General features: G+C 33.2%; 1 long non-coding RNA gene across 4 annotated transcripts in view; it reads left to right on the forward strand.

Annotated features, from left to right (window-relative positions):
• The first annotated feature begins 12,165 nt into the window (after window positions 1-12,165).
• Window positions 12,166-14,377, forward strand: part of LOC107019116 — a 15,733-nt gene continuing 13,521 nt past the window's right edge. For 3 of the 4 annotated variants that reach the window (XR_003578338.1, XR_001456747.2, XR_001456748.2), the window contains exons 1-3: window positions 12,166-12,253; window positions 12,913-12,981; window positions 13,720-13,808. This is a non-coding gene — a long non-coding RNA (uncharacterized LOC107019116). Of the gene's footprint in view, window positions 12,254-12,912; window positions 12,982-13,719; window positions 14,143-14,377 lie in introns of those variants that run through there. The other variant, XR_001456746.2, reaches the window with a different exon arrangement.

A 14,377-nucleotide genomic window follows, 5' to 3' on the forward strand; every position in this document is an offset into this window, starting at 1 on the left:
TCTAGAGGGCTCTCTTGTTATCATTTGTCTTTTTATTATTTCATTTGTTAGGATGATACGAGGACTTGTCCCGTCATCCATCTCATTTGTCTTAGAGGTTTCATACAATTAGATGTTAGTTATTAGTCTTTTCATTAGCATTATCTTATGTTGAGACTTGAGTAGTTTGACAGAATGGCCAGTTAAATGTTCCTTTATAACATTGCAGTTTAGTATATATATTTATATTTTAAGAGTTGAGTCTTGCGGATTAAGTAAGTCAGGCTAAGGGTTCTCTTGGGGACAACAATGATTCTCGACTACAATCCTGCTCGAGGTGTAGGATTGTGGCGTGGAAAACTTGATATTAGAGCACAGAGTTAAAGATTCCTAGGGATTCAATGAATTCATGTTTGTAGTATCCTAGTTATCAATATGATGGTCGCCACATCTATAATTATGAAGCTACGACGCTTAGTAAAAATTTTCACTTCTTTCGTACTCATTTTGTGCATTAGAGTTTGATCTTTAAAAATTTTTCTTCTAATCCGTACTTGCGCGTGTTTTTCAGATAATCATGCCTCCACGAAGATTTTTCAGAGATCGTCCTTCTAGGCGTAATGTTAAGGAGAAAGAAGGGGTACCTAATGCATGTGAAGTGCAACCCCTAAGACAAGTTACTAATGTCGAGTTTAGAGAAACAATAAGGATAATGATTCCAATTGTGACTAAACACGTTGGGTAGAAAAGAGGAGCTCGACAAGAAGCGACTAACACTTCGAGAATTTGTGAGTTCTTGAGGATGAACCCTCCATGTTTCAGTAGTTTAAGCACTACTGAGGATCCAAAGAACTTTATTGAGGAACTGCAAAAATTATTTGTTGTTACGCACGTTGCTGATACTCAGAGGATGGAAATAGTTGCATATGAAAGGAAGGGTGTTGTTAGGATTTGGTTCTATCACTGTAAGAAGAACCGAGTTTAGGATGCACCACTTGCAAGTTTGTATTGTTTTTAGAGGCCTTCTAGAGGCATTTCTTTCCCCAAGATCTGAAGAGGCTATGGTATCAGTGTTCCTTACACTTAAGCAGGATTCCATTAGTGTTGATAAGTATGGGTTGAGGTTGACCCAAAGACCTCGTTATGCTCCGGATATGGTAGCTGATATTAGGAGTATAATGATTTTGTTTATTGGTGGGTTGTCCCTTCTATCTAGTTACTAGGGAAGGGCAGTGATGCTAATTGGGGACATGAATATATTGAGGTTAATGGTATAAATACAACAGGTTGAGGAGGAGAAGCTGAGAGATAGAGAAGATTGTAATCACAAGAGAGCTAAAACAGGGAATGAGTCCACGCAACTAAAGAGTAATGCTAACCTATTATCCTTCCAACAGAAACAAAAGGGGCTTGCTCGATCATCTGTTACAGAACCTGTAGCCAAAAATAAGAGTGAGACAATAGTAAGAATTTGAGAACCAAACCTGCCTATTCTAAGGGTAGTGTGGTGCAAAGGGATACTAAGCCTCATGCTTGTGCTAAGTGTGGTAGGAACCACTCAAGTATATGTCATTAGGGCTCAATTAGTTTCTTCAAATGTGGTTAGAATGGTCATTTCATGCGAAAATTTTTAAAGAACAAGCAGGGTAGTGGTAATGGGGGCGTTAGAGCCTAGTCTTCAATTTCTCCACCAGACATAGATGCACCTAGAGGAACTACTTCAGGTATTACAGAGAATAAAACCACGTAGACGCTATCACCACTTACCAAGAGCAAGAAAATTTTCCACATGTTATCACTAGTATGACCCAAGTAATTAAATCTAATGTTTATGCTTTTCTAGACCTTGGGGCGATCTTATATTTTTTGACTCCATATGTTGCTATGAATTTTGATGTTATCCCTGATCAACTTAGTGAAACCTTGAATGTTTCCACATATTTTGGTGAGTCTATTCTAGTATAGAGAGTCTATCATGGTTGTTTCATTTTCTTCAATCATAAGAGTATCATGGCTGATTTACTCAAGTTAAACATGGTAGATATTGATATCATTCTTGTTGTGAATTGGATTCATGCGTTTTATGCCTTAATTGATTGTAGAACTCAAGTTGTCAAGTTTAAGTTTCCAAATGAGCCTGTCTTAGAGTGAAATAGTAGTTCTACAGTGCCTAAGTGCCTAAGAGCTTTTTCATTTTGTACCTTAAGACAAGGAATTTAGTTTCTAAGGGTTGTGTCTATCACTTAGTATGAGTTAATGAATCTAGTGTTGAGATACCTCTTATTCAGTTTGTTCCTGTGGTAAAAGACTTTCAAGAAGTCTTTCTAGATGATCTTCACGGAGTCCCTCCTGAGAGAGATAGACTTCAGTATACACAATTTTTGAAATAGTCGTATGATATCTATTCCTCCATATTGAATGGCACCAACAGATTTGAAAGAGTACTAAATAAGGGTCTTATTCAAACAAGTGTCTCATCTTGGGGCATCCTGGTCTTGTTTGTGAGAAAGAAGGATAGTTCCCTTAGGATGTGTGTAGATAACCGTCTATTAAATGAGGTTACCATGAAGAATATGTATCATTTTCCAAGAATTTATGATCTTTTCGATAACTTTAAGTTGCTTTTTATTTTCCAAAAATAGACCTCAAATAAGGTTACCATCAGTTGTCGGTAAGGAATGGGATATTCCAAAGTCAACATTCATGGACCTTATGAATAGAGTATTCAAATCTTATTTACCTAAGTTTTTTATCATTTCCAAAGATTACATACTACTCTATTCAAGGAATGAAGAATATCATGCTAGTTATCTCAGAATAGTTCTTCAGACTTAAAGATAAGGAGTTATACACTAAGTTTTCTAAATGTGAGATTTGGCTTGAGTTTGTGGCATTCTTATGCCAAATTGTGTCTGGAGAGGGAATCAAAGTCGATACTAAGAAAATTGAGGCAGTACAAAATTGTCCTAGATCCAAATCTCTAATTTATATTAGGAGTTTCTTGGGTTTGGCTGGCTGTATACAAGGTTTGTAGAGAGGTTTTCATCAATTTCATCCCTCTTTGACAAAGTTTACTCAGAAGACAGTGAAATTTCAATGGCTTGAGGCTTGTGAGAAATATTTTTAGGGATTATTGAAGATTGTTGACTATTTCCCCAATGTTTATCTTACAAGGAGGTACGCACGGTTTTGTTGTGTATTGTGATGTATCTAGAGTCTGTTTCAGTTCTGTATTAATGCAGAATGACAATGTTATAGCTTATGCCTCTAGACAATTGATATTTTATGAGAAGACTACCCAACCCATGACTTAGAGTTAGTTGTATTAGTGATAACTTTAAAAATATGGCTCCATTGTATTTATGGTGTTCATGTAGATGAGTTCACCGATCACAAGAGTCTTCAATATGTGTTAACTCAGAGTGGCGTTAATCTAATTAGACAAAGGAGATGTTGGAGTTACTCAAGGATTATGCCATGAGTATTCTTTACCGCCCAGGTAAGGCTAACATTGTTGTTGATGCTTTAGAGTATCAAAGTAGGTTCTATGTTCCAAGGGTGTATGAACACCAATTGAGAATCATTTAGGGAGCTCATAGCTCTAAATGTTTCATTCATCCAGGTTTCATAAATATGTATCGCGATTTGAGAGAAGTGTATTTGTTGAATAGTATGAAGAAAGGAATAGCAGAGGTTGTTGCTATGTGTATGAAATGCAAACATGTTAAAGTAAAGAACTAAAGGTCCGGTGGTTTTGCTCAAAATATAGAACTTCCTGAATGAAACTGGGAGATGATTAATATCAATTTATCAGTGTCTTTCAAAGGTCTTGCTAGCGACATGATTCTATATGGGTGATTATTGATTGAATGAAAAAATCAACCCCCTCTGAAGATTACCCATTCAGCGGAACATTATGCTATCTATATACTAAAGAGGTGGTAAGAATTCATGGGGTTCCAGTCCCCATTATTTTAGAAAAGAGATGCACAATTTACTTTACGGTTTTGGAAGTCATTCGAAAAGCGCTTGGGTTTAAAGGTGAACTTAAGTACTGCCTTTCATTATCACACATATGGGCAAGCAGGGAGCGCTATTTAGCATTAGAGGACATGTTGAGGGATTGTGTGATTAAATTCAAAGATAATTAGGAAGATCACCTACCTCATATTTAGTTTGCTTACATCAATAATTACCACTTTAGCATCCAAATGACCCCTTATGAAGGTCTTTATAAGAGAAGATATAGATATCATGTTGGATGGTTTAAAGTAGGTGAAATAGGTTTGATAGGACTATGTTTAGTTCATCAAGCTATGGAGAAGGTAAAAGTGATTCAAGAGAGGTTGAAAATAGCACATAGTCATCAGAATCTTACACCTATGTTAGGATTGTGTATACTTAAAAGTTTCACCTATGAAGGGTATGAGACTTTGTTAGAAGGGGAATCATAGTCCCCGGTGTATTTGACCTTACAGAATATCAAAAAAGGGTTGGTAATGTAGGTTATGAGTTAAAGCTACCACAAGAGTTAGTTGTGGTTTATCCGGTATTTCATATCTCCATGTTAAGAAGTGCATTGGTGATCCTTCATTGATCATACAAACTAAAAATATTGGGATCAAGTATAGTTTATCTCATGAGGAGATTTTGTTCACATTCTAAATCGCCAAGTTCATAAGTTGAAGACTAACGAAGTAACATCAATCAAATTCCTTTAGACTAATCAATTTGTTGAGAAAGATACTTGGGAAGGTGAGGAAGATATGAACAAAATGTATCCATATCTCATTGAAACCATAGAATCTCCCGATTATTGTAATAATTCTATTTTTAGTACTCTATATTTATATAATTAATGTGTTTAATTTGCTTGTTGGGTGTTTGAACTAAGTGATTGATATTACATGCTTAGCCTAGTAAGATTAATATCATCGAGGTAGAATGTTCCCATAGTGGAGATATTGTAACAACCCCTAACTATATAGAAGTTAAAGAAATGGAAATAGTCATTTATCCAAAGAAAATAAAAATCTGGAAATTTGTTAAATGTATTAATTTGGATTTTTGATCAATTTTAAGTGACCATAACTCCTAGATTAGGATGAGTTAGGTGTGTTTTAAGATATTGTAGGAAATGTCTTGGAGAAAAATTTCCAACACTTCTGAGTTTGCGGGATTCTAAGTTAGTATGAGTGAGATATGCTCATTCTAAGTTGGGTTGTTCATACAGGGAAAGTAAAATCCGGATTCGGAAAGGGTAGTATGTTCTTTTCCTTAGCAAATTAATTTAATTCATTATAGTGAATTAATTAAGGTTCAAATACTGAATTCAGTCAGTTTAGAAAAATTGTAAATCTACGCTAGGGCTTGGAGAAAAGGCAAGATTCATCAAGAACATTCAAGTTTGATTGTAGATTTCGCCAACGATTCAATCCTACGAGGTAGGTGAAATCACACAGAGCTGGGTTAGTTCACCCACTCACCAAGCATGGTTAATTTACCGTATTTTTATCCTAAAAAGACTAAGAAATTGATGTTCTTTATAGTTATTGAATATGAGTTGGGTTTAAGAAGTTTCTTCACATCAAAATGTTGTTTCCTTGAGTTGTTTGAGTTAGATGTTGTGTACATTCCTTTGGTATTTGATACTAAAGTGAATTTTTGAAAAGGAATCGGAATTAATTGATTTAGGATCAGAAAACAAGTTGAAAAGTTTGTTTGACACACATGGGGATGGTCAGGCACGACGCGCCCCATCTGTACTAGAGAGGATGGGGCGGCGCACCTGCTGTGCACCAAAAAGGATACCAAGTAAGTAAGGGCTGGCGCGGCGTGCCAGAGAAGTGCCAAAAGCGCAGTTTTCACCAGTGTTTTGTCAATCAATCTGTTTAAGTCCTTCTAATGTTTCTCTTAACACTTTCCATTGATTCTAACTACTCTAAATAACTTCTAAACACCATGAAATCATCCACAAACTTGAATCATAACCTTGAATTTATAAATTCAAATTCAAGGAAAGTTAAGATCCTAGACTAGGATGTTCTTAGTATCTTTTCAAATGCTTTTTAACTTTGTTTTATGAGTTAAAGTTAAAGTTGAGTAAGGATCGAAGTTCATTTCTTCAAGAATATGTGGGACCATGTATCCCTATATTGTTTAAAATATTTTCTAATTTAAAAAAGGAAGGAAACCTTGATTTCCACAAAGGATTTGAGCTAGTTTTAATAAAAGAGTAAAGTATTTCTAAATGAACTAAGAGATGAAACTTTGATTTTGAAGATAGCCTTCAAGCTATGTTTTGTGCAATTATCTCAAATCACACAAAGAAGTATTTTTTAAACATAAGATTTAGTATTATATTTTGGGAGTAGTATTGAGCACTGATATGAGGGAGATTTCAAACAACTCACAACCTCCATAAACCATGTAGCCACCAAGCATAGAAAAGGATAATTTTTTTAGATGATCCCTTAAATGATTTTTAGCATAGACCAGTGGATCCACTTAGAAGTTCAGGTTCTATACCCTCCTCAAGGTATAGGACAACCTTGGCAGTCCGAGAAAAAAACATTTTATAATTACAATAGCTCTTACGTAATGGTCACCGATTACAGAAGTAATTGTATTGTTATATACACTGTTTATTGTATTTTTACATACATTTTAGCCGTATATGTGTCTTTGCCTTCACAAAGAGTTGACATTATGTTTCTAAACAACTTTTCTTTATATTGCACTTGTTTCAAACTACTTTATATTGAAATGATTTCTGTCATGTAGAGTTGATTTGAGGAAGGTAAGTTTCTAAATTTCTATCAAGCTTATGTCTTGTTTTAGAATTTCCCTTGCATACTTGTACATTCAATAAACTGATCCATTTGACTGGCATTTTATTATAATGTAGAAGCAGGTAACTAGGATCAGCATCCTGCGCATCGTTGTTCCACTTCATTCTTTCTTTCTTTCGTGCTACTACTTTAGTCCAATTGGTATATAGGTGATACGAATGGGTATCTAACCTTCTTCACTCTATTTCGCATATGATTAGTATTAGAGTAGTATAATTGGAAACACCAACATCATCAAGAGAGTATGCATTCGTAAAAATAGATATTTTTCCACGATTCACTATAGATATGTAATATCTAGTGACTTGTATGATCTTTTTATTATGTTCTTAAGTTGAAATCCCTATTCTTCGTGGGTACAAAATATGAAGATGCTTATGATTTCCTTATTGTTTGTTATGTGAGTTGTTTCATTAGATGGATATGGTAAAGTGATGGGACATTGAGTTTCTAACTTACTAATTTTGGGATGATGCGAAAATGTGGTGGCAATCTCATGTTGAGTCTTGCCGGTAATGGTACTACCTATGACTTAGGTAGCATTTTCTAGCTTCTTCGTGGAGAAATATATTCTACGGATCTTAATGGATATGAGGTAGACGGGGTGAAACAAGATGACTTTGTCAAGGTTACCATATTGAAAAAGTTCGTATGGGACAGCTAGATAATGAATATCATTACTTTGGAAAATATAATTAAGTTCTTATAAGATATATGGGTTGCTTAGTGAATAATGAAATTTTATTGAGTCAATTGAGGGCAGAATTTCTACTACGATTTTATAGATTAAGTGTATATAAAAAAGGGTCATGATACTACTACTACACTAATATTGATGGTTACTTGGTTAAAGTTAGGAAATGTGTTATTTTTGCTATTGAATTGGTCTAAGAAGTAAAGCAAATTGTTTGGGATAGAGAGAGAACATATTCAATAATGTTTTGCAGTTATTCAATGGGTAGAAATGTGTGGGCTATTTGGATATGATCTTCTCGATAAGTATGATGTTTTCTAGTACTGAATTTAATGGTCTTTCACTGTACGATACTAGTGTTACGTGGGAAAGAATATACTGACTGTCAAGTGTGAATACTAACTACTTAAGAAGTTATTAGTTGTATGACATATTTAGATAATGAGATTTTGTATTGCTTTCACATTTGAGAAACCAACTAATGTATTACTACATGTGCTTGGATTGAGCATTATTTTATACAAAAATTTAGAGGTGGAATTTCGTACAATATTACTACAATTAGTTTATGAAATGTACCTTGATACTAGAATGGCAAATTTATAGGAGAAAATCCCAGGGAGTATTCTTGAGTGATTTAAATTGAAGATTAAAGTATGAAAATGTGTATAAAATTGTGTTGGTCCCTTGAATTTTATTGGTACTAAGTTTTAGGTGTCAGCTCGAGGAAAAGATTCACTTTGTGGTGATGACAAGGGCTAACTGAGCATGATGGTAAAAAGAATTCATGAGGAATTGTGATTGGGATGAAACTATATAATTAGGACTTGTTGGTCAAACTAAATTTGCATGGTAATAAAGACTTGTGAGTATCTAAGGTTGTGATTTTCTACTATTTAGTGGGTAATGTGGTTGTATGACAAGTTTTAGGAAAAGGTGGGGCACCACTCAAATATAATTTAAAGGAGCTAGAGTCATAAAGAGAATGAAATAAAATTTGTGAGATGAGTGTAATCTTCGGGAAAAAAAATTATAGTAACAATATTTTCTCCAGTTAGAAAGACTTAAAAGGTATCTTCAATGGGATTCAGAATTAGGTTCAGAGATGCGAAATTTCATTCATTTTTCTCTGGTTATGATAATAGTGTCACAGGTTCAACAGATTGGTTTAAAAATTGGATAAAACTTATGAAATGAGTGTACAGACATTCTACTGGAGTGAGATGATAAGTTCAATTGTAATGTTGAATTTAGTAATGAGTACGGTTGGATTTTTAATGAAGGATATGGTACGGTCGATGGATAGCCGATCAATCATAAGCTAGTATACATGCATTCATAAAAGTATTAAAATTATAAGCAAATGTAGATAGATATGGGCATTGGGTTACATATTTGGATTTACAATTCAATTTTTTTAATTATAAGTCTGCATTACTAGTGATATCTTTTGTCAAATTATGAATTTGTAAGGTAATAAATGATCGATTGCATCGGGTATCGAGCATTTGAAAGGACATACACATGATTGGAGTCTTAAAATTTGTTACTTTTGATTGTTAAAGGATCTAAGGGAGTATTTCCCTCAGAGTTTTGATTTAGAGTGTGAAGCAAAATATCATGGGTTATTGGTAAAAAGGATGAGATCGGTAAGAAAGCTAGAGAACAAAGAGTCTGATATATTGAAGAGTCGATATGTTAAGAATTTTGTGTCATGAAAAAAGAAAAATTAAGAAAAGTCAAGAAATAAGATCTCTCATATAAATTCTTGATTTGTAGCTGAAGGTTTATTGATTTTCTCATAAGAGGTTAGATATGACCATAAAATATGTTGCATAGACATTTGATAGTTAGTGGAGGTTACGTGCTCATTGTATATAAACTGATTTTTGTGATCAAGAATTTCTTAAGTGTTGCTAAAAGGTATATAATGGTTTGAATGGTAGTTGAAACTAGGTATATGAAAGATTGTGTAGAGTCGACATTGGTTGTGATTCAATATCTTTATCTCGATGGGGAATGTACTTTCAAATTTGAGATTAGTGCTATTAGCCTTGTTTGAAACTTGTATTTGTCATGAAATGGTTAAATAGAAAGAGATATAGTCATACTTTGAACATGTACTTGATAAGAATACTTTGATACTAATGATGGTTACAGAGTAAGGTTGATGATCGGTATGGTTATGATGTTTTGTTAGTATTAACAGTGATTAATTCAGTGGATGGGGGTACGATAAATCTATTATATGTGCAACTTTTATAGCGACTAAATTTGTGATTTTGGCCAGCCAGAAAAAAAAGAGAAGTTTAAAGATAGAGGCACAGTTGAAAAAGGGAAAAACGAATTGAGATGGAGGGAGACTACGCACAGCACTAGTTATTCTCATGTTCTTTCTACAAATTGCTATATATTTTTTTGTATTAAATATTGATTTAGTTGTAATATGATGAAGAGGTGTCGGTATAGTATAAGAACAAGTTGTGAGTGTTATAACTGTGAACGACATTAGATAACATTGAAAAATTGGTAAGATTAGTAAAAAATTAAAACAATTAAGGAAATTTAGTTCATAATTGAGGCTAATGATTGGAAAATTGTTGTTGGATATTGTATGGAAGGATAGACATGGAATGTTAGGTTGCAGCGGTGGTAGTGGTATGACTTTTGATTATATAACTATGTTTTTGGATGTTACCCAATGATTAACAAATCATTGACTAATGATGTTATTTGGGTTATAGCATATGATACATTTATGTTAAATGTTCTGTATGCTTGGGTGTATCACTCGATGGTGGTTACTTAATTATTTTCATATTTGGATTAGATGCGTTAGATTATCCTTGATGATAACTCATGACTAAAGATTATATTTTAATATCTTAAGCTCCTAAGGATGTAATCTTGATAAAATCTATGATGGTTTGTGTATTATGAGTGTGGTGGCCGATTCAGGTTCATTCCTAATTGTAGCTAATATTGATTCAGAATTTTGTCGTGGTTATGTTAGATAATATTTGTCTTGATGGTTGTATCAAGCTTTAGTTGGAGAATCGTTCAATGAGTCCACTTGGAAATAGTTTTGTTGTAAGTTGAGTTGACAAACAATAAGAGTTGTAATTAGAGTATTGAGATGGCCCATTTGAGGCATTGTATGAGAGAAGGTGTAGATCTTCAATTCGTTGGTTTGACACTTTTGATATGAGACCTTGTGTACTAATATTTTGAAGGAATTTTTTTTGACAACAACCCTTTCTTACCCTCATATTCATGCAATCGTTCGAGGATGAACGATGGGTAAATTGGTATCTAATGTAGCGATCCATTTAGTCGTTTTGAGTACTATATATTTTATTGCATAAAGTCTCATTCGATAGATTTTGAATGAGCAAGTTGGACTATTCATAATTATAATTATGAAATTAGTGGGGTAGTTTTAATAATTATTCGTAATTATAATTATGAAATTAGTGGGGTAGTTTGAAAAATTATTCGGACAAGGGCCTAAAATACCCTTAAAATATTGAAAAATGGTAAAAAATTACCCTTCATCCACCTATTGGCTCCAAAATGCCCTTTTCATCCACCTATTGGCTCCAAAATACCCTTGTCATCCACCTTTGTGTTCAAAATTGACAACTTTTTTAATTGTTTTAAAATTAAACTCTTTAAATATTTTTTAAAATACATGGCGTTCAATTATTAATTATAATTATAATTTATTAATATAATTTATAAACCAACCCACTACACACTCATTACTAACTAAACCTCACCCAATTAATAATCCAATTATAATATCAAAATCGTCATAAACACTACTAAAACACAATGAAATTATAGATTTCTGAAAATGACATTCAAAATTATTCGAGTCCGAGTCGGAGCCCCAATTAAATTTAGGTTGAGCCGCTTATTTAGGAGGACACTTTCTTTCAAAATAGAATTATAAATTTATGATTAAAGGTAAAGAAGTAATATATCCCGAATTGATTCATGCACTTTTTTTTTAAATATAATTTTATAAATATTTATGATTTGTTTTAAAACTTTAATAAATTATTTTGAAAAAAAGTTACCTATGAAGTAACATCACATAATTGAGACGTAAGAATAATTAAGATAAACATAGTCAGACTTTTAAGTTTATTGGTGATTTTTATTTAGTCACTTGAATGTATGATAATTTACTTCTATAATTTTTAAAAACACTCAATTGGCAGTAGCTTGCATTAATAATGTGACGAGTTTATTAATTTAGAGGGATTTGATTATTAATGGGGTGGGTAGTGGATTGATTCATAAATTATACTAATAAGTTAAATTATAACATATAGTTGAGCACCACGTATTTTAAAAAATATTTAAATAGTTTAAATATAAAACCGTTAAATAAGTGGTCAATTTTGAACCAAAAGGGGGATGACAAGGGTATTTTGGACCCAAATAGGTGGGTGGGAAGGGTATTTTGGAGCCAATAGGTAGATGGAGGGTAATTTTGTACCATTTCCAATACTTTGAGGGTATTTTAGGCCCTTTTCCGATAATTATTTAGTTGGTGGTTAAATAAAATAATAGTACAATTAATAGTGGGTTAGTTTTTCCACTTTATAGTTTGTCTTATATAACAATTAGGTTCATAAATATTCGGTAGAATAAAAGAAAAAGAGAGAAGATGAGGATAACGGAAGGCGGCACAATTGAAAGAGACGACATAATTGTGCAGGTAAAAGACACATATGTATCTTCAAATTTTATTAATAGTGTTGATAAGGAAATTATTATTATTATTATAATTATATATTGATTGGGCGAAACTGGGGTGCACATATTTGTAGTGAATATAGGATTGTTTCGTTTTGTTAGTGGTGAGAAAGATCAGATTGAAATAAGCTGCTAACATGCGTGGGTTCTTCTTTTTTTAGGCTTTAAATAATTTAGTGTTAATATTTAACTAAGGAGGAGAGGTGAACATAAACACTAATTTGCAGGGTCAATTTTTTTGTGTTGTTTGGTGGAAGACTCTAATTGGTTTATAATATTAAAATGAAATTCCATAATCATTGACAATTAAATAGTTATTACAATCCTTATATTATATAGATGGATTAGAGTTACTAGAGAGTGAAAATCCTCAATGATGCACATAATGTTAGTATCTGGTTATGATTTAAGTTTTAACATATTGAAAAAGGTAATTATATATCAGGTGTATTATACTATATGGATTTTATTAAAGTTATATTACTTGGAGAAATTGAGACTTAACTTAAGGCTTAATTTAAGAAATATAAGATTTGCCTATTAGTTGAAATCATAGTGAAACTTGACTATAGAATTGAATGTCTGTACTTACAAAAGTTGTATGTTTGATGGAATGGAAAGGATCGGAAGCATTGAAGAATGAAAAATCATTGGAAAAGTAGTTTTCTTGAATTCGGTTCTTCGGTGGAGGTAGGTTATGGTTTATGCTATTTTATAGTAAACTTTTAATAGTGATTGATATGCATTGAATGATATTATTAAGTTTTCTTTGTACTTGATTTTGTGATTGTGTAGCTTGGTTGTGTGTTTTGTGAATGATCTGGAATCCTGAGACCGTGAAATTATATTCTTGAACTCTCTTTAACAAAGTGATGCCTTGAATAAAGAAGGCCTGATGAAATAATATGACAATGAATTGAAAGTGGTGATAATAAAGGATAAATTGACGGTATTCTTGGATTGGAGTGTCATGTTCTGATACGGTCTTCTTGGATCAGAGTGTCACGTTCCGACACGATATTTTTTCGATCAAATTGTCACGTTCCGATAAAGTATAATTGGATCGGAGTGTCATGTTCCGACATGGTATAATTTGATCGGAGTGTCACGTTCCGACACAGTAACATTAAAGGAAAAGGATATTGAATTAATTTAATGTACTCAATCTCGAGGAACCCATTTCCCAACGAACGTGGTGTGGAGGCATGAGTCCACGTATGTGCTTTATATTGTGTTGATTACGTACTTGTTTCAGTTGTCACTTGTTCATGTTGTTTGTTGCTTATCACCTATTAAGTACGATAGTTGATTTTATACTATTATTCATTTTATATTAGTTACTATTTTGGGTTGACCGATGATACTTTGTCAGTACATGTTGCCTTGTACTAAGCCCTACACATATTTTTCTTTGTTTTCCTCATATAGAGTGCAACAAGTGTACCGATGAATTTGAATCGTCCTCACCTCTATCAAGTCTCGGCATATCAGGTTCAAGGGTGAACTATTCATTCGAGGTTGAGTTGGATTCTCTCAGTCAATACCTGATGTCCTTAGTTTTCGGACACAAATTACTTTATTTCATTTATTTTGGTGTCTTTGATACTCTTACACATAGTAATTGAAGATTAGATGTCCTTGTTGTGATGACTGGGAAAAGATATTTAGTATGTTTTTGAGCTTCCGCATTATGCTTGTAGTTTATAAGTTGGGGTTAAATTCATTGGTTCTCCCACCTAGGAAGTTAAGTGTGGGTGCCACTCACGACTCGTTTTGGGTCATGAAAATTTTCTTGTAGCAGCAGTACCTGATAGTATGATTAGATAAATATAAAAAATATGTTTTCGTTTATAATTGGGAAAATACACAAGTACCCCTTAGACTATGACCGAAATTTCAGAGACACGCCTTAACTAAACTAAGGTCCCATTACCCACGAACCCATTTTTTCTGGTAATTTTGTGCTCCTTTTGGCTTACGTGGCATCCTAATATCTCCCACGTGCCTCAATTGTGTGGAGTCACGGAGTGTGCTACGTAAGACAAAATGTATACAAAGTTACAAAAAAAGTGTATTGGGGGGAAGG

This window comes from Solanum pennellii, chromosome 5, assembly GCF_001406875.1.
Source record: "Solanum pennellii chromosome 5, SPENNV200".
NCBI classification, from domain to species: Eukaryota; Viridiplantae; Streptophyta; class Magnoliopsida; order Solanales; family Solanaceae; genus Solanum; species Solanum pennellii.